A 24003-nucleotide genomic window follows, 5' to 3' on the forward strand; every position below is an offset into this window, starting at 1 on the left:
TCACTCCATTAGCTGGCAACAGTTCCAGACTCTTACACCCCCTGGGGTCTAGCTACTAAAGGGGGAGGCAATACACTTATTCAGTGTGTAATGTGCCCCTGGCACCAACTTTTCCTAGTGCATAATTCTGATACCTTCCCAGATGATGCTGCAGAGGTGCAAGGCAGGTGCCCTGCTGCTGCACCCAGAAAGCGGTACCTTCACACAATATTTGAATTGGGGAAGCGTTTCCTGGGATGATGCTTCTGCTGTGCTGAGTCAGAAGATGGCCATGCTGCCCCGTGTCCTAGCATTGGTAAGTTGGCTCTTTGTTTCTTCCTGGGCAGTTCTATTTGAACCTCCCATGTGTGCCTTACTGTGCATAGCAAACTTATCTAGCCAACTTTGCCACTTCGGCATTCTCTCTAGGTTGGTAACCACTACTCCTTCCTCATCACCTTCATCAGAAACAGGGAGATTTTTGCTCAACAGTTTAAGACCAGGGCAGATTGAGAAGCCATCAGCCTAGCAGCATTAAAGACAATGGGTCACTGATTGCTATCTACCATCAGAGCAGCTGTGGAAAAGGATGAGGCGCTGTACCAGCTTGGAAGGGTAGAGCATGTTCTTTGTGCTTCCTATCTATCTATGAGACACAGGTGTGAAGGGGGGTGCTCCTTGTTCATACTACCCAAATGATAAGATGGTGTCTTGGTCCCCAATTCCTCCACTGGAGCAGGCATGGGGCAAGTGCTTGATGATGACTCTACATGGAAGCTGACTTTCGCTCTTAGCCCTCGTATGGTACTTTACTTGAGGAAAAAATACGTTAATTTATAATTGAGACAGTAACCGAGTCATAAAAATACAGTCAATATCCTTGTTCCCCTTATTATTGATGTAAATATTAATGATCTACAATCAAAAATGAATGTCAAGGACATTTCACGAGACAACCAGAATCTCCCGTCTACTGAGAACATTAATGGCTTTTTCTTTCCTTTCCAGCATGCCTAGCCCCAGGGTTGCGTGGACAAGGACTAGTGAAGGTAGAGAAGAGTTGGATTCCATGAGGTACGCTGGAGGAACTCATGGAGGGTTTTTAGAAACGGGTCAGTTTGAGTAGGACCCTGGAGTGAAGGCCCACTGCACTCATACAGGAACAGGAGTGATGGGGTTGCATTTGCACATGTGTGAGAAAGCGGGCACGAGCACAACAGGTGCAGGATTCAGCACAGAGCAGCTGCAGAATGTCCCCATTGAGATGAGAGCTGGTGGTGATGGAGGCTGGCAGTGGGAAGGTGTATGTGAAGGGATCCGTGAGTCTAGAGGAGGCATTCAGAAAAGGGCAAATGGAGCATGTGGGGCAGACAGTCTCCTTTCCCACCTCACCTGCTGCTCTGGGGTAGTACTGAGGCAGAGGGGCCTGGGCTGTGGAACCTGCATTTTGTCAAGAGTTCTGGGCAGGCCTGTGGCTTAGAAACGGCTGAGTTGACAGTGCATTTTCATTTTGAAAACGTGTGTTTTTAAAAATTCTTGTATGGTTGGGAAGTGTCAGCTCGAAGCCAGTATTCATGGCTACGTTATAGATTGTACCCTCAGGCTAGTAATGGAAATGCTGAGAGGCCCTTAACTCTTCTAGCGCTTCCTGAAAGTCCCACTCATCCATTTGTGCATAAATGATCTTTCAGCTATGGAGTCCTGGGGTTTGCTGTTGTGACCAAGCTCGGGGTTTGTGTTGGCTGGATATCTAGACTTCAAGTGCAAGACCAGACCCAGACTTCTGTTTTTGTACTTGGACCATTTAAATTAAGGCCCAGCTCATCCCTGCTGAGAGAATAGCCAGGAGGATCTGCAGGGGAGAAGAATTCTGTGAGGGTCCCTGCATGTAGGACCCCTGACATGGCCCAACAAGGGGGAGGAGTTGCATATGTGCATGTGTGAACATCCCACTCCCCCAGAGTAAAAGCTCTGAAGCCTGTCCCCTAGTCATGGAGATGCAACTGGCTATGGTTCCTAGAACTTCCCACCCCCTGCTGCTGGTTCCCTAGTCCCCTAGAACAGGCTGAGGTCTGGTCTATACTACCCGCCTGAATCGGCGGATAGAAATCGACCTCTCGGGGATCGATTTATCGCGTCCCGTCGGGACGCGACAATCGATCCCCGAATCGGCGCTCTAACTCCACCAGCAGAGGTGGTAGTAAGCGCCGCCGACAAAAAGCGGCAGAAGTCGATTTTGCCGCCGTCCTCACAACGGGGTAAGTCGGCTGCAATACATCTAATTCAGCTACGCTATTCACGTAGCTGAATTTGCGTATCTTAAATCGACTGCCCGCTGTAGTGTAGATGTACCCTTAGACTGCACTCTCTTTGACTAATTTCTGCAGAGCTGCAGGCAGGGGGAACGTGCATCTCTAGCTCACCCTGTACCCCACCAGGGGTCCAGGGAGGAGGGATAGCTTAGTGGTTTGAGCATTGGCCTGCTAAACCCAGGGTTGTGAGTTCAATCCTTGAAGGGGCCACTTAGGGATCTGGGGCAAAATCAGTATTTGGTCCTGTTAGTGCAGGTAGGGGGCTGGACTCAATGACTTTTCAAGGTCCCTTACAGTTCTTAGATAGGTATACCTCTGTATATTTTATTAAATATCACAGGCAGGGCGCGGTGGTGCTTCAGTGAGAGCTGAACCTAGGCAGGCCACTCGTCTGGTGTTAAACCTGACAGCCCTGCTTTTCCAGGGTTCGTCTCCTGGTCGGTGACCGGGACTCAGACAAAGTTGGACCAGGTTACCCCTGGTATTGGACAGGGGGTTCCACTGTGCCGCTCCGCCCCTGTTGGTGGGACCTCACCCTCCAGGCCGCACTGCTGGGGGCAGAGCATCTCCGGTATTCTGGGAATGAGAGTGGCCACCTTAGCTCGGTCCCCCTTTGCAGAGTGTGTGTGGGTCTGCAGGGGGCACGTGGTCTGGCCCTCAGTTATTTCTGTACTAACAAGGACTGTTCAGATCCCATTATCCAATGGGTGAAAAGTCTTTACTCGCTATGGGGCAGTGCAGTGTGTATTCAGTATCTGAAGTGGCTCTGACTGCTAAGTCACCTCTACCACAATCTTCTTGCAGAACTGAAAGCCTTGTCAACAAGAAACACTGATCCTCACACCCTTCGTGTGGCCAGGCAGGGGCTCCTCCATATGCAGCCAATCTGAGAGCAGCTCACCCCTCCTCTTGAATACTGGGGTTCAGTCTATGGGGCCAGCAGCAAGAGCCTTCTAGCCAGCTGCAATCGCATGGGCACCATGGTGATCGTTAATGGTGATAGTTTGCAAGTGAATTCAGCAAATCTCCTCCTGCAGAGTCACCTTGTAATGTAAAAAGCAACAGAGGGTCCTGTGGCACCTTTGAGACTAACAGAAGTATTGGGAGCATAAGCTTTCGTGGGTAAGAACCTCTCTTGCATCTGAAGAAGTGAGGTTCTTACCCAGGAAAGCTTATGCTCCCAAAACTTCTGTTAGTCTCAAAGGTGCCACAGGCCCCTCTGTTGCTTTTTACAGATTCAGACTAACACGGCTACCCCTCTGATACCTTGTAATGTAGCCTTTTATGGTGTAATAGCTGTCTGTTACAGCACGTGCATGACTCAACAAGATCTTTGTCTCAAGGGTGGGCAGGTAAATTACATGTTACAATGTCACCAAGCTAATCCTGATAGGAAATGTTAACACATGTCTGGTAACTGAAGGAAAACATCTGTGGATCACTCAACATAAGGGTCGCTCTGAGTTATCTGGGATGAAGATGGCACTTCTTGGGCTTGATGCAGGCAACTACCGTATTGCCCGAGAAGAGGAATGGACTCCAGTCCATCTGTGCTCACAGAGGAAATGAGCTCCTGGGGTCCCATGCTAGTCCTTAGAGCTCATTAGCCTAAAATGAAAATCAAATTATGCTTCTGCCCTGTGTGCACGCCCAATTCTTCATCGCTTCAAGGCTGGAGACATGCCATTAAGTAAGGCTGAGTTCAGCCATTTGCACAGTAGAAGGAACAGAGCCCAATCTATTGTCTCTACAGCCTTCCTGTAGGGAGACCCTGTTACTGAGTCCAGGTGACTGGCCTCCTAGGAACAACGCTGACTCATGGTTTTTCACTTCTTTGAGTTAGGGGAAATAGTACTTCCACAGTGTGCTTTGAGGTGATTCTTGTGTCCCGGATCCTCCACCTCAGCCTGGTCCCAGCAGCCGGGAGCAAGAGCTGTCATCCCCAGCTCACATGCCAGACATAGATTGACTGGCATGTGTGGTCAGTAGCAGGAAATGTTCATTTGATAACAGCAAAGCCAGAGAGTGGGGAAGCTCAAAACACAAGCCAGACAATAGTTATTTTAAAATTAAACTTCTAAAATAGCTGGGACTGTCACTTGCCTCTCTCTCAGCCCCTGAGGACGGACCATGTTCATGAAAAGCATCCCTCTGTTTCCACAGGACTTTGTGGAATGTAAGTGTCTGTCTCCTCTGCCCGTATGCTCCCATCCAGGGCCAGCTCCAGGGTTTTGGCTGCCCCAAGCAGCGCCCCCCCCCCACACACACACACACAAAGCCGCGATCACGATCTGCGGCAGCAATTCGGCGGAAGGTCCTTCGCTCCTAGCGGGAGTGAGGGACCGTCCGCCGAATTGCCGCCGAATAGCTGGACCTGCTGCCCCTGTCCGGAGTGGCCACCCCAAGCACCAGCTTGCCAAGCTGGTGTCTGGAGTCGGCCCTGCTCCCATCACTCATTTGCTGACCTCCCGGTTTCCCAGACACACAGCAGACTCCTGCCTGCCATTAATAAGCAAAAGCAGCGGTGCTCTTGTCACTCTGAGAACGCTGGTCACATCCAGTACCCCAGAGTTATAAAACCTTGCCAGGATAAACCTTGCCAATATAATCACTCATCACAATTACTTGGCAAGGGAGACAGAGCAGTAGATGAAATCACTGGGTTGTGTGTGGCTGTGAATCGGAAAGACGCTGCAGGGAATGCAGCACTGTGAAATCTCCGTGATTAAATAATACTGTTAAGTGCTGCCAATTTTGAAAAAGTTTGTGATAAATTCAGTTCTATTGACCTCTATTAGTTAGCCTCTGCCTATCTTTGAGTCTGCACAATGCATGGTCCTGGGGGTGTCTTGGACCTGCCTACTCCTTTAAAAAAAAAAAAAAATCATTTTATTGTTCCTAATGGCAAAACCATAGTGGAAGCTGCTCAGTGGAAAACACAAAATCATTTGTTTTCCAGAGCTGTCTTCATAATGTGTGTTTAGCTCATTTCAGTTTGTGCGCTGATGTAATACAAGGCATGTCATGTGGGTGGAAACTTCAGAAGCTCCCAGGCTCCTAAGTCACTCTCTTGAAAATGGAACTTTTGGTCCCATTGACATCAATGATATTTAGCCTCCTAAGTCATTTTTGGAAATAGGACGAGGGCTCCTAAAGTCAGGCTTTTTTGAATATCTGACCCACATCATAATCTATTTGGCACTCTTCCCTCTGTAACAGTGCTGAGCCCAATGCCCCAGCTCGATCTGGGGGATCTGTGCTGCTGGAGGTGCTATTGTTTGGGATGACATGTAAAATGAAGGCGTTTACCCTACGGGGCTGAACTTCATGATTGCTCAAGATCCCTTCCAGCCCTACATTTCTGTGAGTCTCCTGGCCAAGTTATAACCCAGGTAATTCCCCCTGCAACTGCAAGTAGACACCATGCGATTCTTTATTTCCTGTTCTTTCTGGCCTGTTGCATACCGTACCAGAAGTGGCTGCATTTCCGTACTGGGTGAAATACAGCAGAACCTCAGAGTTATGAACAACTCAGGAATGGAGGTTGTTTGTAATTCTGAAATGTTTGTAACGCTGAACAAAACGTTATGGTGGTTCTTTCAAAAGTTTACAACTCAACAGTGACAATACAGCTTTGAAACTTCACTATGCGGAAGAAAAATGCTGCTTTTGACCATCATTAATTTAAATGAAACAAGCACAGAAACAGTTTCCCTACCTTGTCAAATCTTTTTACTTTTTTTTTTAGTAGTTTACATTTAACATGGTACTATATTTGCTGCTGCCTGATTGCTTACTTCCAGTTCCAAATGCGGTGTGTGGTTGACCAATCAGTTTGTAACTCTGAGGTTCTACTGTAACTTTTATACCTTCACATACAGTGTAATGGTGTATCCATTTACTACGCTTGTAACGACTCTGGGAGTCTTCGCGTTGACAGAGGGTGCAGAAATTCAAGGTATTGTTATCACCTTTGCATATGAGACAGTGGTCTCAAAGGACCATGTCCTTGGAGTTTATGCATAGTGTAGCATTGCATAGGGTGACTTTTAAGCTCACAGGGCAATAATGTGCAAGAAAATACTTTTTTCCTAAGTGCAGTTGTGGCATCTGGCACAGCTTAAAGTGAAGGCTCTGGGCTGGCCACCCCATAGCTGAGGTTTGGTGCCACATATGGGCACTCTGGTCTGAATGTTGGCAAAATCTTTTGGGCTTACCCCTGTGCTCTAAGCAACGTCCTCCAAGGGGGGCATTAACATCTGTGGCCCCTGCCAAAGCCCGACCTTGCCTAAAAGACCTTCAGGATTTATGCCTAGGTTGTGAAAACCAGTGTAAGATGTGTTTTTAATCCTGCTGAAGGCAGCAGGGGCTATCACATGACTCCGACAAGGACTCTTTCTGATCTGATTCACCTACTTCCCGATGAAAATTACAAAAATGCTTTTAACTGGGAGCTCAGCTTAGACCAGTGGGTTTCATCCCGTGGGCCGCTTGCAGCCCAATCAGTGCACAGCTTTGGCACATGGGACGTTCTCTGGGCCATACCGGTTGTGTATCTATTGTGTGGATGCAGCCCACGTAATACGCAGAGAGCTGCATCTGCGGCCCAAAATGGTAATAGATTGAGAACCACTGGCTTAGACTGATCTGGAGGAACATTCCCTCTCCCCCGCCCGCCCCAGTGCAGTGTCACCAGAGCCCCAGTAACTATTGCTAGGTCTTCTGGAGGGGAGGGATAATTTCTATCGAAACCAATAGTTTTAATGCCAGTAAAGGCCTTGGATTAATGAGCTGGAATCATGGTTTCAGGGACTCATTAATGAGCCAGCAGTACACCACTTCCTTCTGAGACCAGCAGTCATTCTGTGCTTGATGGGATTCGTGCTGCAAACAATTCTTTAAGTGGTGACTCCAAGGTTAATGTAACAACATTCTAGGTGATGCAGCCAAATGCTTTTCAGGCTGGAAGCAATGAGTGACCCGTATGCAAATGATTTGAACCAGATGGTGCTGGGATTCAGCACGGCCTCTGACCTGCATACTGGCAGGACTGGGATGGTTTCATGTGCCCCAGGGATCTTCAAAGTGTGTGTGTGGGGCGGGGGAGAGGGGGGTAGGATGGGGGTTTCAGTGAGGGAGCCAGAAGCTTCCTGGAGATTTGGAGAGTGGAGGGATGAGGGGATGTGGACAGAACACATGTAATGGCCATGACTAAAGCTGAGTGAATGATGCATAACAGGTAGCTAGGAATTCCCACTCTTGCTGTTTGTGGAATGTCTCCATGCAGCCTGTGATCCTTCACTGATTATTCAGAATACTCAGCACCATATTTTTTTGCACACTTGGCTTATTCTGTGGCTTGCTACACAAAATCTGAAATCCAGGCTGTAGTGCATAGCCTGATTCTTCACAGAAGGCACATGTTTTTTTTTTTTTTTCTGCTCCCTTACAGCTGTGTTCATGAGGTGTTGCTTTGAGGAAAACCCAAATTAAAAATTCACTATTGATGCATGTAAGCACATATATGCAAATGTGCACTCCCACAATGTGAAACACTGCTTTAGTGTTCACAAATTAAACAGTTTTCATTAAAAGATCCTTCTTATGCAAATACAGAAAACTACACTGGCAAAAAGTGATTTATTGTTTCCCATTCTCCTTTGCGGAAAGAAGAAATCTCACTAGGTAGTTTCTCTCTGTCTGCAAATATTGTGTGTACAGCTCTACTCTGTAGTAGCAGAGATGGGCTGCAGCTTGCAAATAATGGTTTTGAGCAGGATGTATAGAGCTCTAATGCAGCAAATAGAAAAACAGCCTGAGTCAGATGGGTGGTGTGTTTTTGGTTTTTTGGGGGGGGTGAGAGGGGGATTCAAAAGCTCAGAGCGAGTTGGTAATGTCATGCAGCATTTGTCATGAGTTGACAGAAATGCTAAGGAGCAAACAATCTCCCTTGTTCTGTGATGAAGGTGCAATGCAAAGAACCTCCTACAGGAAATCAAACGGGACGAATAAGCATAGGGGAAACAATCTTGGATGGATGAAAACAAAAGGAAGCAGCTTGTATTGATGTGTTTGTAAAATCACTACTTACACTAGACATGTTTGCAGTGGGAAAGGGCAGACAGAACACTGCGTGATGGAAAGGGATTGGATCAGACAAACACAGCCATTTGATGCCATAGAATAGCCAAACACTATGTCACAGGCATGCGAGCTGCTCATGCAGAACTATCGGGTGAGATCAACAGTAAACAATGACACTGTCAGGACTTTAGCGAAGTTTAATGATCTTCTAAACTAACCATTTTTGGTTTTACATTTATTCTTTTTGAGGCTTTCTTCCTTTCCTTTCTTCCTACCATCCATCCATCCCTCTTGGTATCTAAAGCCGGTGAAACTACGAAAGTACAGATCCCAATGCTGGCTAGCAACATGAGAATGTACCTGGGATTCCAGGAAGGCTAGCACACTCTATGCTGCCACATCTTCACTGCTATTCTTTAGCCATGCTAGCTACATTAAAGCTAGCGCAGGTATGCCTATGTGACCTGCCATCACACCTATGATTGCAGTGTAGACATGCACTGAGACTGAGGGAGGGATAGCTCAGTGGTTTGAGCATTGGCCTGCTAAACCCAGGGTTGTGAGTTCAATCCTTGAGGGGGCCACCTGGGGATCTGGGGCAAAATCAGTACTTGGTCCTGCTAGTGAAGGCAGGGGGCTGGACTCAATGACCTTTCAAGGTCCCTTCCAGTTCTAGGAGATAGGATATCTCCATTATTTATTTATTTTATTTTTATTTCTCATCTGTAAAATGGGCTTAATGGCACTTCCCTGTTGCACAAAGGACTGTGAGGGGGTCAGATACTACTGTGATGAGGGCCACGTAATTATTATTTTTATATTGCGTCAGCGCCTAGAAACCCCCTACTCCTGGACCCAACCCCTTTGTGTCAGGCCCTCTATAAAGAGGGACTGTCTTTCTGTTCCATGTCCCAAGGAGATTGCAAGTACCTAAATAGTGCCAGCACTCTTATTTCCACAATTATTCCTTTGTTTCTGCATAACATATCATCACGCTAGCTGCTTCCCCTCCAAATGTTCAGACCTCAGGATAGCCGCTGCCTGTGGTACTTGGGGTCTGTGACCAGTGCATGAGATAAGACAGTAAGGAAGATCCTTTTGACTCTTCCAAAGATGCTTATATGTTGACTTGCTATAATTTTTGAAGTGGTGGGTACATTCTGCTGTGACTTCTTCTTTATAGTGCCCTAGATCCTGCCAATTTCATTGCAAGGAATAAACCATACACAGACATAACACACATTTTCCCAACTGCAGCCCAACTCGGAGGTTTTTGTTTTATGACAGCACAAATTATTTTGAATGTTCAGTGGTGCTATAATAGTCCCAACAGTGTTTGCAGTCCCAATCAGCTGGAATCTCTGCAAGAAACAATGGAAATGTCAGTGTTAAAAACGGGGGGTGGGGGGGGAGAAACGTTTATGAGCCAGTTGCATCTGCAAAGAGAAATGTTCATTAACTTGCTGACATCTCACCTGAGAGCTCCAAACAGATTGTCCTCTAGCTCACTCTTAAGTTGGCACAGGTGATTCTGCCAGGTGTGCTGCTGTGGGAAGTGTCAGTGTTTCCAGAGACACACCAAGATTAAGCACTTTTGGAAACGCTGTATAATCTAAGGATGTTTGTTTGTTTTTTTTCTCTTCACCCTCTGTAAGAGTCACTGCAAAATCTCAGATGAATTTCCTGGTGTAGTCAGGCATGATGCACCAATGACACCAAAAGCAAATGTGGCAGTTAATTAAGGCTGAATCATAGCTAGGGAAATCCTATTAAAAAGCAGAATACCAACTTATTGCTCCTTCTCCTGCTCCTTCTGTTTAGTTTGTTCTTCAGCGAGCTCGCTCCTGGTTTAAGAGGTAGTGAGCCAGCAATGTTTGCTGGACTTTTCCTTTGCTATTCCAAGCTGAGTTGTTACTACCCAGCGATGAGGCTTTATTGGTGCCCTGGAACCATGCTAGACAGGTGGTAAAGTCCCAGGCACATGCCTGGGAGTCAGCAGACCTGGGTTCTGTTCTTGGCTTTACCACACATGTGCTGTGAGCCTGGGTGGCATGTGAAGCACCAGTGCAAAGGATTGCAGGGTGCATTTGACGGACTAAAACTGCCCAGTGCAACCAATTGAACAGAGAACCAGTGATGCTGTTTCAGAGGAGACACTGACACACGCAAGGGGACTGAGTTGGTGATAGGGTGGGAGGCAGGGAGCATAAAGTGACGGTAGCTGGCAAACCCATCTCTGCTCAGCAAGCAAACTGGGAGACCAGGAGCCAGTTGCAGTGACTGGCAAGCTAGTAAGGCCATCCTGATTGTTCTGCTTACATGATCTGTGGTTATTGTAATGCCAGGAATCTGGCCCACAGTATGCAACAACAATTTGCAATGGCTGGTCTAACCTTTGGAACAAATGAGATTAAAATTCCTCCATGGACCATAAGATCTAGGAGTGGTTAGCTGGAACCACTTATTCTGCCAAGCAGTCAGACTTCCCAGCATGAATTACCTTCCCCAGTAAATTAAACTAAAGATATTTATGTAAAACTTGGTTGAGAGTCTTCCAGCAATTTTATAAAGGTAACAATGTGGTTCCTAGAAGAACTTTTCCATTTAAATGTCCATGTCAAATTGCACAGAACCTTAGCTAAACCATCGTCTTGAAATTCTGGAAGGTGGAAGCTGAATTATATCCTGTTCTGCTCTGCACACAACTGTCCAAGATCCAAGGCTGCACCAACAATCTTCTAAAAATTAAAAAAATGAATAAATGAGGAAAAACTGACTAAGCCAGATCAAATGTAACCAATGCAGGTAAACTGAAATGGACAAAAGCCTCTCTCTAGGATGTCATATTGGCAGTGCACCATCACCATGGTATCTGAGCACCTACTTGCTTTTGAACAGTGATTAAAGAAGATATAAGCAAATGCCTTCAGGAATATCCAGTTTGCAAACCTCTTGAGCTGAGATTTTTCAAAGCTGCCTAAGAAATTGAATGCCCAGTTTCCTTTAAAATAAGAATTGAGTATCAAAATCTCGTAAGTGCCACTTAAACCCTGAACTCTTATGCAGTGTGACCAAGATTTCCAAAAACAGTTGCCTTGGGTCAAGCTGTGAACTCACTACTAGACACCAGAATAAGTGGCCTGTGTTCCAGTGGTACTCAGTGTGACAGATGTGGCAACTTCTTCAGGAGATCTTACTGTATTGTATTATTGTGTGCCAGGGATTGCATGTAATTTCCATGTGAGACAGTGACCACAGCCCTCTGGGAACTAAGAGCAGGTTGTGGGGGGTGACAGGCTTTAACATCTCCAGAGAGGTACCACCTGCTGGAGGATCTCATATACTAGTGGAAACTTGACCTCTGGAGAATCCACAGACAAAGAAAAGACTCTTGAATGAATAGCCTGAGTTTAAACCGACTTGGGGCCTGCTTTCTGGCCCAGGAAACGGACAGGGCCTGCTGCTCAAAGGGAGGGCTCCAGCCCTTCCAGGGAAGTGTTGGAGGGACTGACACAAGCCAGGGCCCTTGTTGGAGTTGAGGTGCTCTCAGGTAAGCTCATTAGCATGTGTGTAGGTTTTTAATGTGTTCACTGCAGTGCTTTCATGGTGAGAATACATGTGCTTGGTTATAAAGAGCTGTGTGGTGATTGGTTTATAGCCTTTGAGGAGACAGCAAAGCAGGCCGCTGAGGCAGTCTGGCTTGCTGGGGAATAGGCAGGGAACTGTGCAGCCTGGAAACACTCCCAAGCTATCTCCTCTCTTGGGGTGAGCAGGAGCCCTTGTTGGACCGTGGAGGGGAAATGTGTGCAGTTGCCCTGAATTGTGACATTCAGCTCTCCTGGAAATTAGTGGGAGGTCCTGGCTGCTCTGCACTTCTGAGGTTAGCAGTGTTCAGCTGCATTGCTCCAATCCCTGGGGTGATGCTCATGTGTCCCAGGGAGCTGAGAGTCTGCCTCATTGCTGCGTAACTTGCATGGGCTCAGACGATGTCCCCGGTTTCTTCAATTTCTGGATTGCATCCAAATATGCAATTGAATTGGGGCCAGACTGTGGTCTGATTGAGGCTGCAGCATACCTGTACCTCTTACTGCCATCAATGGGAATTATGGGGGCCCAGTACTTCTGAAGAGGGCCGGCTCCAGCTTTTTTGCTGCCCCAAGTGGCGAAGAAAAAAAGGGGGGGGAGGGGGCAAGAAAAGCCCGATTGAGCGGAGCAATTGAGCTGCCACCGAAGAGGAAGAAAGGGACTGAAGGACTTGCCGCCACAGACCCGGACATGCCGCCCCAACAACGGATGGACTGCTGCCCCTTTCTGTTGGCTGCCCCAGGCATCTGCTTCCTTCACTGGTGCCTGGAGCCTGCCCTGCTTCTGAACGTCAAACCACCAGCTTCCAGAGGCTGGAGTCTTTCAACCTAGTACATGGACATTCCGCTGCCTGCTGCCAGAACACTCGGTCGGGATAACTAGAGACCCTGGGAAATGAGGTCAATTCTCTATCTACTGCAGTCCTGGCTGGGGCTCATCACAGGCTCCCCCTTCTCTTTCTGCTTAGCAGGAGCTCTCCATCTGCCATTTCCTGTGTACCCCTACATCCCACCCCGGGGACCTGCCCCTCTGGTGGACAGGACAGAGGGGTTAGGAGGATGTGGGGGAAGAAGGTAGATTTCTGCATATTGGAATTTCCAAGAGGAGGCCCATATCAGGACTTTGAAGTGTGGGTGGGGAGGTCTATTTCCTTGGTCCAGATCTTAACTCAAACATTCTTGTGGGGTTTTTCATTTAGTTCTTTTGTTAAATATGAGTCTTGCAACCGACTGAGGTATCAGGGTTGAGAACAGCTTTTGCGGAGGTGTTAAATAATGTGTATGTTTAATGTACAAAACTGTAATGTTTAAGGTCTGTTTACAGGTGGCAGTGTGGCCTAGTGGATGAGAACTTGGGATGGGAACTCTGACAACCTGGGTTCTATTCCTGGTTTGGTCACTGGCCTGCTGGGTGACCTCTAGCCAATCACGTCAACCCTGTGCCTCAGTTTCCCCAGTGTCAGTTGGGGAGGATAATGATTGCCTTTGTAAAGTACTATGAGATATAGGTGATTAGTATTAACTATATTTTTATAAAAAGAACAGGAGTACTTGTGGCACCTTAGAGACTAACAAATTTATTAGAGCATAAGCTTTCGTGGGCTACAGCCCACTTCTTCCACGAAAGCTTATGCTCTAATAAATTTGTTAGTCTCTAAGGTGCCACAAGTACTCCTGTTCTTTTTGTGGATACAGACTAACACAGCTGCTACTCTGAAACCTGTCATATTTTTATAGTTTTTCATTTCTGTATGCCATAAAGAGCCTGAGTGTCCCTTTCATGACTCTACTTGTATAAATGCTCCTGAAAAGCAAACACATGATCCAAGCCACTTTAGGCCCACTCCAAATACATTACAGGAAAAGACCTATTTTAAATGGAATCTGCACATGGTTTAAAATTTCCTATTTGCAACAAGCTCCTTCTTGCCTGTTTCTCCTTCTGGCCTCTCATTTGCAATTAGAAGCGCTTTGTTGCAATCTCTTTAATGTTTGCTAAATTATCTCATTTGTTTTCCTTTTGAAATGGATCTAGTTTGCTAACACTTACTACGCTGCTCTACAGTATCAGGGCTTTTGCTTCAGGCAGGCTTTTTTTTAGCGTGGAGGCTGTTTTGTTTTGTTTTTGTTTTCTTTTTTGTTTTTGTTTTAAACACAAATGGATTTCTAGCAGTATTTCTTACATTTAAACAGTGCCTCCAATGCTATATGAAACTAGAATATAAAAAAAAAAAATATAAAATGTGTGTGATCACTTCATGAAGTGAAAGTAATTTTATTTAAACTGAACCAGGAGCTTCAGGAAAGCTAGATTACTGGTTATTGAGCATCAAAGTTTTTGAAAAGCGTCTGACTAAAATCTTGTCCCCACAGCAAAATTAGGTTTTGCAGCGTGGTTTGGGCTGTGTCTCATTAAAACTAATGCTTCCCATCCCCCTTTATACTTCCAAATGTGTTTATCCTGCTGTGCGGAAAGCTGCTGCCTTTTGTAGTTCTCTTATCAAGTCTGGCACATCCTTTACAGATAAGTGGTCTGAAACTAATACCATATGGCTGCTAATACTACAACTGCCCCCACTGGGTGGGAAGTCAAGGGTAAAGGAAATGTGTGTATTTAACAAATGTTCCATGTCACAACCAGAAACTGAGTTAGTTTGTCTTAAGAAGCTTCCTGTGGTTTAAGCACATATTAATGGAAGCCTCCCCCACATCTCCCCCCCCATGTCTAAAATCTGAGTTACTGGAGTGCAAATCCTGATGATGCTAACCAGAGGAAAAAATGCAAATCTTCTCATGATGATGATCAACATTTACAGTATCATTGCAATCCACCATTCTCTCAGGAGAAGAGGCTGGTGTTCCACTCTGTGAAGCATCCTATGCTGACTCAATGAGCAATCTAATCAAAAAGTTTAGCTTTAACACTCTCAAAACCTGCAGGAATATCCTGCGTTATCTAAGAATTAGGGAGGAAATTATCAGTTTGATTTCAGCTGAGATAAAGAGCTGTATTGTCCATTGTTGGTTGAAAATACATAATTTGCAATTTTATAGTGCAGTTGTAGCCATGTTGGTCCCAGGATATTAGAGAGACAAGATGAATGAGGTAATAGGTAGGGCTGTCGATTTAATCGCAGCTAACTCTCATGATTAACTCAAAAATGTAATCACGATTAAAAAAAATTAATCAGTTTTAATCGCACTGTTAAATAGAATACCAATTGAAATTTATTAAATATTTTTGGATGTTTTTCTCCTTTTTCAAATGTATTGATTTCAATTACAACACAGTATACAAAGTAGACAGTGCTCACTTTGTTTTTATTACAAATATTTGCACTGTAAAAATGGCAAACAAAAGAAATAGTATTTTTCAATTTACTTCATACAAGTACTGTAGTGCAATTTCTTTATGGTGACAATGCAACTTAAAAATGTAGATTGTTTCTTTGTTACATAACTGCACTCAAACAAAACAATGTAAAACTTTAGAGTTTACAGGTCCACTCAGTCCTACTTCTTGTTCAGCCAATCACTAAGCCAAACAAGTTTGTGTACATTTACAGGAGATAATGCTGCTCGCTTCTTATTTACAATGTCACCTGAAAGTGAGAACAGGTATTTGCATGGCACTTTTTTGTAGCTGGCGTTGCAAGGTATTTGTGCCAGATATGCTAAACGTTCATATGCCCCTTCATGATTCCAGAGGACATGCTTCCATGCTGATGATACTCCTTTTTAAAAAAAATAAAAAATGCATTAATTAAATTTGTGGCTGAACTTCTTGGGGGAGAATAGTATGTCTCCTACTTTGTTTCACCCTCATTCTGCCATATATTTCATGTTATAGCAGTCTTGGAGGATGACCAGCACATGTTTGTTTTTAAGAACACTTTCATTGCAGATTTGACACAACGCAAAGAAGGTACCAATGTGAGATTTCTAAAGATAGCTACATCACTCAACCCAAGTTTTAAGAATCTGAAGTGCCTTCCAAAATCTGAGAGGGATGAGGTGTGGAGCATGCTTTCAGAAGTCTTAAAAGAGCAACACTCTTATGCAGAAACTACAGAACCCGAACCACTAAAAAAGAAAATCAACCTTCTGCTGGTGGCATCTCCACACTGCTTTGGATGGCTATCGAGCAGAACCTGTTATCAGCATGGAGGCATGTCCTCTGGACTGGTGGTTGAAGCATGAAGGCACATACGAATCTTTAGTGCATCTGGCACATAAATATCTACAACAGTGCCATGCAAACACCTGTTCTCACTTTCAGGTAATATTGTAAACAAGAAGTGGGCAGCATTATCTCCTGTAAATGTAAACAAACTTGTTTGTCTGAGTGATTGGCTGACAAGAAGTAGAATTGAGTGGACTTGTGGACTCTAAAATTTTACATTGTTTTATTTTCGAATGCAGTTTTTTTGTACATAATTCTACATTTGTAAGTTCAACTTTCATGATTGCACTACAGTACTTGTATTAGGTGAATTGAAATACTATTACTTTTGTTTTTTTACAGTGCAAATATTTGTAATAAAAATGAATATAAAGTGAGCAATATACACTTTATATTCTGTAATTGAAATCAATATATTTGAAAATGTAAATATTTAAATAATGGTATTCCATTAACAGTGCGATTAATCACAGTTAATTTAAATTGCACAGTTAAAAAAATTAATAGGTAATACATTTTATTGGGCCAACTTCATTGGATAAAAGAAACAAGCTTTTGAATGCCACAGAGCTCTTCTTCAGGTGTGGGAAAGGTAATCAGGGTCCCAGCTAAATACAAGGTGGAATAGATAGTTAAGCGTCAGGAGTTAACAATTGCAGGAAACCATTTAAAATGAAGTGATCAATTAACACCTCTGCAGTCCTAGGACAAAGTTATAGATGGGTTACAGATCGTTTTAATGAGACCTAAAACCAGTGTCTCCACAGAGTCCATGATTTTAGGTGTCTAGCAAAGTTATGGATTTAAGTTCCCAGGCTCCTCTTTTGAAGGTGTTGTGCAGGTTTCCTTTGAGGATGAGGACTGAGAAGCCAGATATTCTTCTGATGAGGTTCGGGGGGAGAGGTTGTGATATCCTAGATTTTCTCCGTGGAGTATACTCTGTGGTATCTGGCTGTAGGTAATGGATTTCTCAGTGTGTTTGGAGTGGTTGCTGGATCTGTGACGCAAATCAGTGGCTATGCTCTGAGGAGGAAGTCTGGGATACGCACTTAAAACTGCCTTCAGCAAACAAGGACACGCCACCAGAGAAGTGGATCATGTTATGGAATGGGTCCCCCAAATACTCAGAGAGCACTTGCTTCAATACTTCCTCCGACCACACACCCCTAGTAGTCACCTACCATCCCAAACTAGAACTCGTACAAGATCTCGTTTAAAAAAAATTACCCCCCATACTTGATGGGGAGGCCACGTCCCAAAAGCAATCTTTCTCAAACCTCCTGTTCTGACCTTTAAACAGTGCGCCAAGCTCATAATCCGAAGTCAACTTCCCACAGAGCAGGACCCTCTAACTCAAAGGACTGGGAATAAGGACTGGGAATGGCTGAGCTATTACAGACATTGATTCTATCTCCCCTTGTAAGTACTCTCACACTTCTTATCAAACTGTCTGTACTGGGCTATCTTGATTATCACTTCAAAAGTTTTTTTTTCTCTTAATTAATTGGCCTCTCAGAGTTGGTAAGACAACTCCCACCTGTTTATGCTCTCTGTATGTGTGTGTATATATATCTCCTCATTATATGTTCCATTCTATATGCATCCGAAGAAGTGGGCTGTAGTCCACGAAAGCTTATGCTCTAATAAATTTGTTAGTCTCTAAGGTGCCACAAGTACTCCTGTTCTTCTTTTTGTTAACTCAAAGTGGCACCAGAATCTGCCAGAACAACAGATGCAAAACCTGCAGACCTATCTCCACCGCTATGGTCAATAGCACAACACACCTTTCAACATCCATGGGTCCTACACATGCCTATCACAATATGTGGTGTACCTCATCCAGTGCACTAAATACCCCACAGACTTGTAGCTTTACCTGTGAGTCATCTCTGGCTGGGATACAGTCAGGTGTCGGCAGAGGAGGAGGTGCTTTTTGGGCTTGGGTGCATACATCTGGCAGGGCACAGCTGGATTTACTCAGAGTGCAGGTGGATATCAGCTGGGATCATACATAGCCTGTTAATATATGAACAATCAAAGGTCCAGAAGCTCCAGATACCTTATTTCAAGGCAAGCAACTAGGGTCTGTTCCTGGGCACAGTCTGGGCTGGGAGTCACAAAGGCTGTTGGGGCAGAGCACTGTGTCAGGGAAGTGCATCGGTATCCAGGATTTATTGATAGCTGTGAGTGATTGTTTGGGGTGCGCTGAAGTAACTGTCTCTAAACTGACCAGCCACTGGCAGACTTGCACCAAGCTTCTAAAGTCCCTACGTAAAAAGGTTTCCTGGCTCACCCGCACTGCATTAAGGGCCTGTGCCAGTGTCATTCCTCCCTTAGGCCCTGTCTACACGAACAACTTTTGTTGACAAAAGTGATGTTGACACCCAGAAGTCGACATTATAAAAATCAGAATCTCATGTTCACACTTGCTCCCTCTGTCGGCAGATCGCATCCACAGTGGGGGCACCATCATGGATAGTGTGAGCAATGCACTGTGGGTACCCATCCCACAGTCCAACTCAACACCTTGTGTCGCTAGGTGTTGTGGGAAGGCGGAGCAGATCGCGGCCGATCTTGGGACCGGACTCAATGTCTCGTGATGCATTGCTTTCTGTCCCAGCACTCCATGGGCTTACGGCTTTCTTTCGTGGCATTTTTGCAACGGCCCTTCTTTGCTGTGCACTGCAGCATCTTCGTGAGAAGGGATGGATCCCACACTGCTCTCCTGTGCTCTTAACTGTCATGACATTGTGGATGGCAGAGCAGTTAATCGTGAAGTTCCTAACTGAAGAAGACTTGCAGGCGCCCAACATTCTGCGTGACATGGATAGGAGCAACTTTACATTGCTTTTGGCATTCACAGAACAGCTGCGTAGGATAGACCATTGCTTTTGGGCTCCAGGAAACAAGCACGGAGTGGTGGGATTGTATTGTCATGCAGGTGTGGGATGAAGAGCAGAACTTTTGGATGCAGAAAGAAAGTGTCTGGGTTTCTGAGATCCATGCCCCTGTGACCTAGAGCTTTCATTTATCTCTCCCTGGCGATAAGCTGATCATATAGCAGCAGGAGGTCAGGATGAGGGAGGCAATGTAGAGAATTAATTGCAATAAACTATTTCTTTTGAAATATAGCACATTGCACTTTCATCTCGCGCTCTTGAAGCTTCTTACAAACATTAACTAATTCAGCCTCTTGTGTTAATTAATCGCGCTTTAGTAGATAGGCAGTGTTCAGAGTACTTGAAAAGCTGCTATTTTCTCACCTCCGCTCTGGGATCTTTAAACAGGAGTATGTGACCCTTTCTTGCTTGCTGAGGACAGTCACAGAGACTGGACTAGGTGCTTTAAATCTGTAGCTACAAGAGGATACAACAGGAAAAAGAGGAAAAGCCCAAGGGAATGAGAAGGAAGTCAAAAATCAAGCGACGGAGAGAAGCAGATAAAAATAAAATCTGTGGTGCTGTCAGGCCATCTCAGATATGTTCAATTACCACTTCAGCTGATGGTACATTCCAGAGGTTACAAGGTTTATAACACAATGATACAGTCCGCTTCCCGGTCACACTAAAGACAGACCTTGCCTTTACAGCGACACTTGAAACTTGTGAATGTGGCAAAAGCTCATCTCACTATTCCCATGCCACCGCCTCTTTTTTTTTCCCCCTTCCTTGTCATAAATTCACCTTAGCTACTATGTCCCTTTCATCTCCACAATCCAGACAGCCCCTCCTAACAAAGCTAATGAGTGTTCTATTCCTGTTTTGCAGATGGATATACTGAGGCAGAAAAAGGATTAATGACTAGCCAAAGGTAACACTGAGAACCTCTGGAAAAGTTAGCCCCAGAACCCAGGAGTCCTGGCTCCTTAGCCCCACAACTTTGATCACTAGTAACAAATGGGGGAAAGTTAGATACAATATTGTATGAAGAACAGGAGTACTTGTGGCACCTTAGAGACTAACAAATTTATTAGAGCATAAGCTTTCGTGGACTGCAGCCCACTTCTTTGACTGCAGTCCACGAAAGCTTATGCTCTAATAAATTTGTTAGTCTCTAAGGTGCCACAAGTACTCTTGTTCTTTTTGCGGATATAGACTAACATGGCTGCTACTCTGAATATTGTATGAGAATTTCTAAGAAATGCTGACACAAGGAAGCAATCACCATTAGTGATGAATTCTATGGCTAGGATGACTCAGGCAAGTTTTAGAAAGGCGTTTATCAAAAACGCAACTCACCTAAGCACAAAGGACTGTGGTTTTGGGGTTGTTGGTGTTTTTTTTTTTTTTTCCCCCCCCATGTAAGGAAAGGTAGCATTCAAGAGGGGAAAAAATGCCTGCTCTCAAGACTAATGCTAGGACATTAGAGACAAAAAACAGGAACACAGCAGTGACGCTAAACAATTATTTTACATCTTTCTTCAAAATGAAAGGGGAAAATATCCCACACGTTGGCTTTAAGAAGTAGTGAGAAAATCTGCAGCTAATGGTCAAAATGCCTGGGGTTGGGGGGAAAGCCCCTTCTTAAAGTAGACAGTGTGTGAAAAACAGACAACAAATATCCAATATAGTATTGAATTGAATTGAAGCACGAATTGAAACTAGAGTAGATCCCTGAAGGCTGAGACATATCTAGAATAATGTCAGACCAAGGGCCACGTCAATAAACTACAGAGGAAGTTGAACAGCGATTTTGTGTGGGAGTCAAATCAAGGAAAACAAGAAAAACAGCTTGGTGAAAGAGGCTGACTTTCTGCCTCTGAAAGGCCTAGCTACTGACTGCCCATTGTACTTCCTGTGAGAGAGATCATCGTTCTAAGGAACAGCCCCTTGGCCAGGGATAAGATGGGTGAGGAAATATCTCTTTCTTTTGGGATGGCGGGGGGGAGAGGAGACTTTTGGTGGTGAAAAACACAATCTTTGGAGCTCCACAGTAGTTCTTCAGGTTTGGGAAAGGTGATAGTGTCACAGCTACGTACAAGGTGGAGCAGATTGTTAAGCGTAAGTAGAGCCCTGCACAGATACAAAATTTGTATCCCCGTCCGATCTGCAAACATGGTCCATGGATATAAAGCAGGTATCTGCGGATTTGCAGGGCTCTAATCATTAGGATTTGACATGTTGCAAGAAACCCTTTAAACTGAAGTGAGTAATTTTACACCCCTGCTGTCATAGGACAAAGGAGAATTAGTGGGTTGCAGACTGTTGTAATGAGACCTAAAACCAGTGTGTCTAATTGTGTCTCTGATTTTTTGTTGTCTAGCAAAGCTATGAATTCAAGCTCACAGGCTCCTCATTTGAAGGTGTTGTGCAGGTTTCCTTCTGAGGATGAGGACTGAGGGGGTCAGATCAGGACTGTCCTTAGGCATACGTGGCTGCGTAGGGTACCCGAAAATTTGGGGTACCATCGGGACCATACGCGCTGACTTCTCATCTTGCTGGGGGTGCTCGCCCCAACCCCCTGTTCCAGGCCCCACCCCTTCCCCCCTGCCCCGCCTCCTCCCCTTCCCTCCGGGAGCTTGAACGCTGTGAATCAGCTGTTTGTAGTGCTCTGGAAGCACTGGGAGGGAGGGGGAGGAGTTGGTAAGCACTGGGCTGCTGGTGAGGGGGTAGAGGGGGGAGTTTGGTACTGGTGGGTGCTCTGCACCCACTAAACTTTCCCTGTGGGTGCTCCATCCCCGGAGCACCCACCCATGGAGTCCACGCCTATGACTGGGACAGCAGGTCAGAGTGGGTCATCTCCCGCTCACCCAGCGCATGCTGCAGTCTCCTTATTAGGCATAAGGCAGGGGCCATATTCAAAAGCTGAATGCGCTGGCGTAGGGGCACCAGTTTAATAATACTGCGTAGGGCCCCATAAATCCTAAGGACGGCCCTGGTCAGATACAGAGTGATTGTTTTGTGAAAAGTGTTCATCCACAGGTAATAGGGGGTCTTACTGTTTTCCTGTGTGTGTTCATTTGAGAGCATAGTGAAGTGATACAACATTCACTTTCTTAAACTGTTCAGACCAGTACGAGCACAGAAAAACCACAGATATGAAGAATCCTGAGGATTATCATCTTTTTATCTATGCAAAGGCATGAATAGTGCAGAGAACTTTAGTGACATCCAGATCAGATCCAGAATGTGGATTGGAAGGAGTGAGATTAGAAGGTCACTTATATTGGAGGGATTATTTGGAGTTTGTGCTTAGTGATTTGATTTTTCTCCACAAGGTCTTGGTTTGGAGTGAGATACCCTATTCATATAGGCAAGAACAGGAATTCTTTTCCTCTGGCTTTCTTATGGAAATGCTTTCTATTCATAGTCCTCGGGGAAAGTGCTGTATAATGTATCTAAAGGTACAATCAGAATTTGTAAAATATTCCAGAATGGTGGTAAGTAGAATCTGACTCGTAGTTAACATTCAGGTCCCCGGGCTTCAAATATCTTGGCTGCTTCATCATTTCCTCATTTCATGTATGAGGCAAGGGATGTTGCTGTAAGCGAAGAGGGCATGAGCGCATTCCCACGCACATGGAAAAGCACACCTGTCATTCCAGGCATACATATCAGGATTACAGGGTTTGCATGTGCCTTCATTTCCTGCCTTATGGGTGCTAGTATTCTACTGCGCACTTCCACTTTAATGGTGCTGTTTTTAAGAATTTCTGACTTGCAAATGTCTCAGGGACAGAGGTGGAGCAAAAGAGGCAACATAGTCATCGCTTTGATATCCTGCTGTGCCCCCTTCTCCCTCCCCCCCCCCCCCACTCCAATGTTTGAGCCCAAGGCAATGGAAATAGAAATAACTGCGCTGAGTTTGTCTTTGGTTATTTTTTTGTGGAGAATATTCAGAGCACAGTAGCTGCTCTACCGAAGTGATGTGACACTGTGCTATCAGGTAATATTCTCTAAAGGGTCCTGCATTAACAGAAAGAGATGAGTCTCAGCTTGGACTGTAATTTATTAATCACTGCAGAGCCTCTGCTCAACAGAAGCCAGCAGCTGAGGAATATGTCTGTATCCGTGGGATGAAGGGAGAAGAGGAGACTGACAGGCATATGGAATGAAGATTGGCATTTATCTAGTAGGTGCATGCATCCACTGTGTCTGCCAACTACCATGGAATGTCTGTGAACAAAGTAAAAATAAAAAAATCCCCCCCACACCCCCCATAATCAGGATCCACTCCTGCATTAAGAAATGGGATGGAAAGTGACTTAATCAGGAGTAAGAAAGTGTTTGGAACTTTACACTTTATCTATCGGTTTATTTTTCTAATTTAGAAACTCAAGGCCAGGAACTTTAAAACTCTGACTGCAGGTCCCATGGGAAATAAATGTCTCGCTTCATACATCAAACTATAGACAGTTGATATTTATTCACTTCCTGCCACTGGGCTGCTTATTTCTATAGTTTGGAAACAACCAGACCTTTCGCTGATCCACTAATAGTACCCATGGCTCCATACACAGGAACATGGTATGCGATTGTCTGTCTGCTGAGACCACCAATAAATAAGAGGATGCATCCTTAGTGCATCTGCCCTGTGATTGGCATAGTCTTAGAGCTTGTCTACGCTGGCACTTTACAGCGCTGCAACTTTCTCGCTCAGGGGTGTGGGGAAAAAAACCCCTGAGCACTGCAAAGTACCAGTGTAGACAGTGCACCAGCACTGGGAGCTATGCCCCTCGTGGAGGGGTGTGTGTGTGGTGTTAGCAAGTAGGTTGCACTCCTTGACTCTTTACTGTGTTCCTGCAACCCCCTTTGCCTAAGGCTGATGCCGCAGGCCATGTGAAAGCTTCGTTTGATCCAACATGCTGTAACTTATCTGCCTGAGGCAGAGGGATGAAAGCTTAGAACGCAAGTGCTCTGCG

The sequence above is a fragment of the Malaclemys terrapin genome, chromosome 2, assembly GCF_027887155.1.
Source record: "Malaclemys terrapin pileata isolate rMalTer1 chromosome 2, rMalTer1.hap1, whole genome shotgun sequence".
NCBI classification, from domain to species: domain Eukaryota; kingdom Metazoa; phylum Chordata; order Testudines; family Emydidae; genus Malaclemys; species Malaclemys terrapin.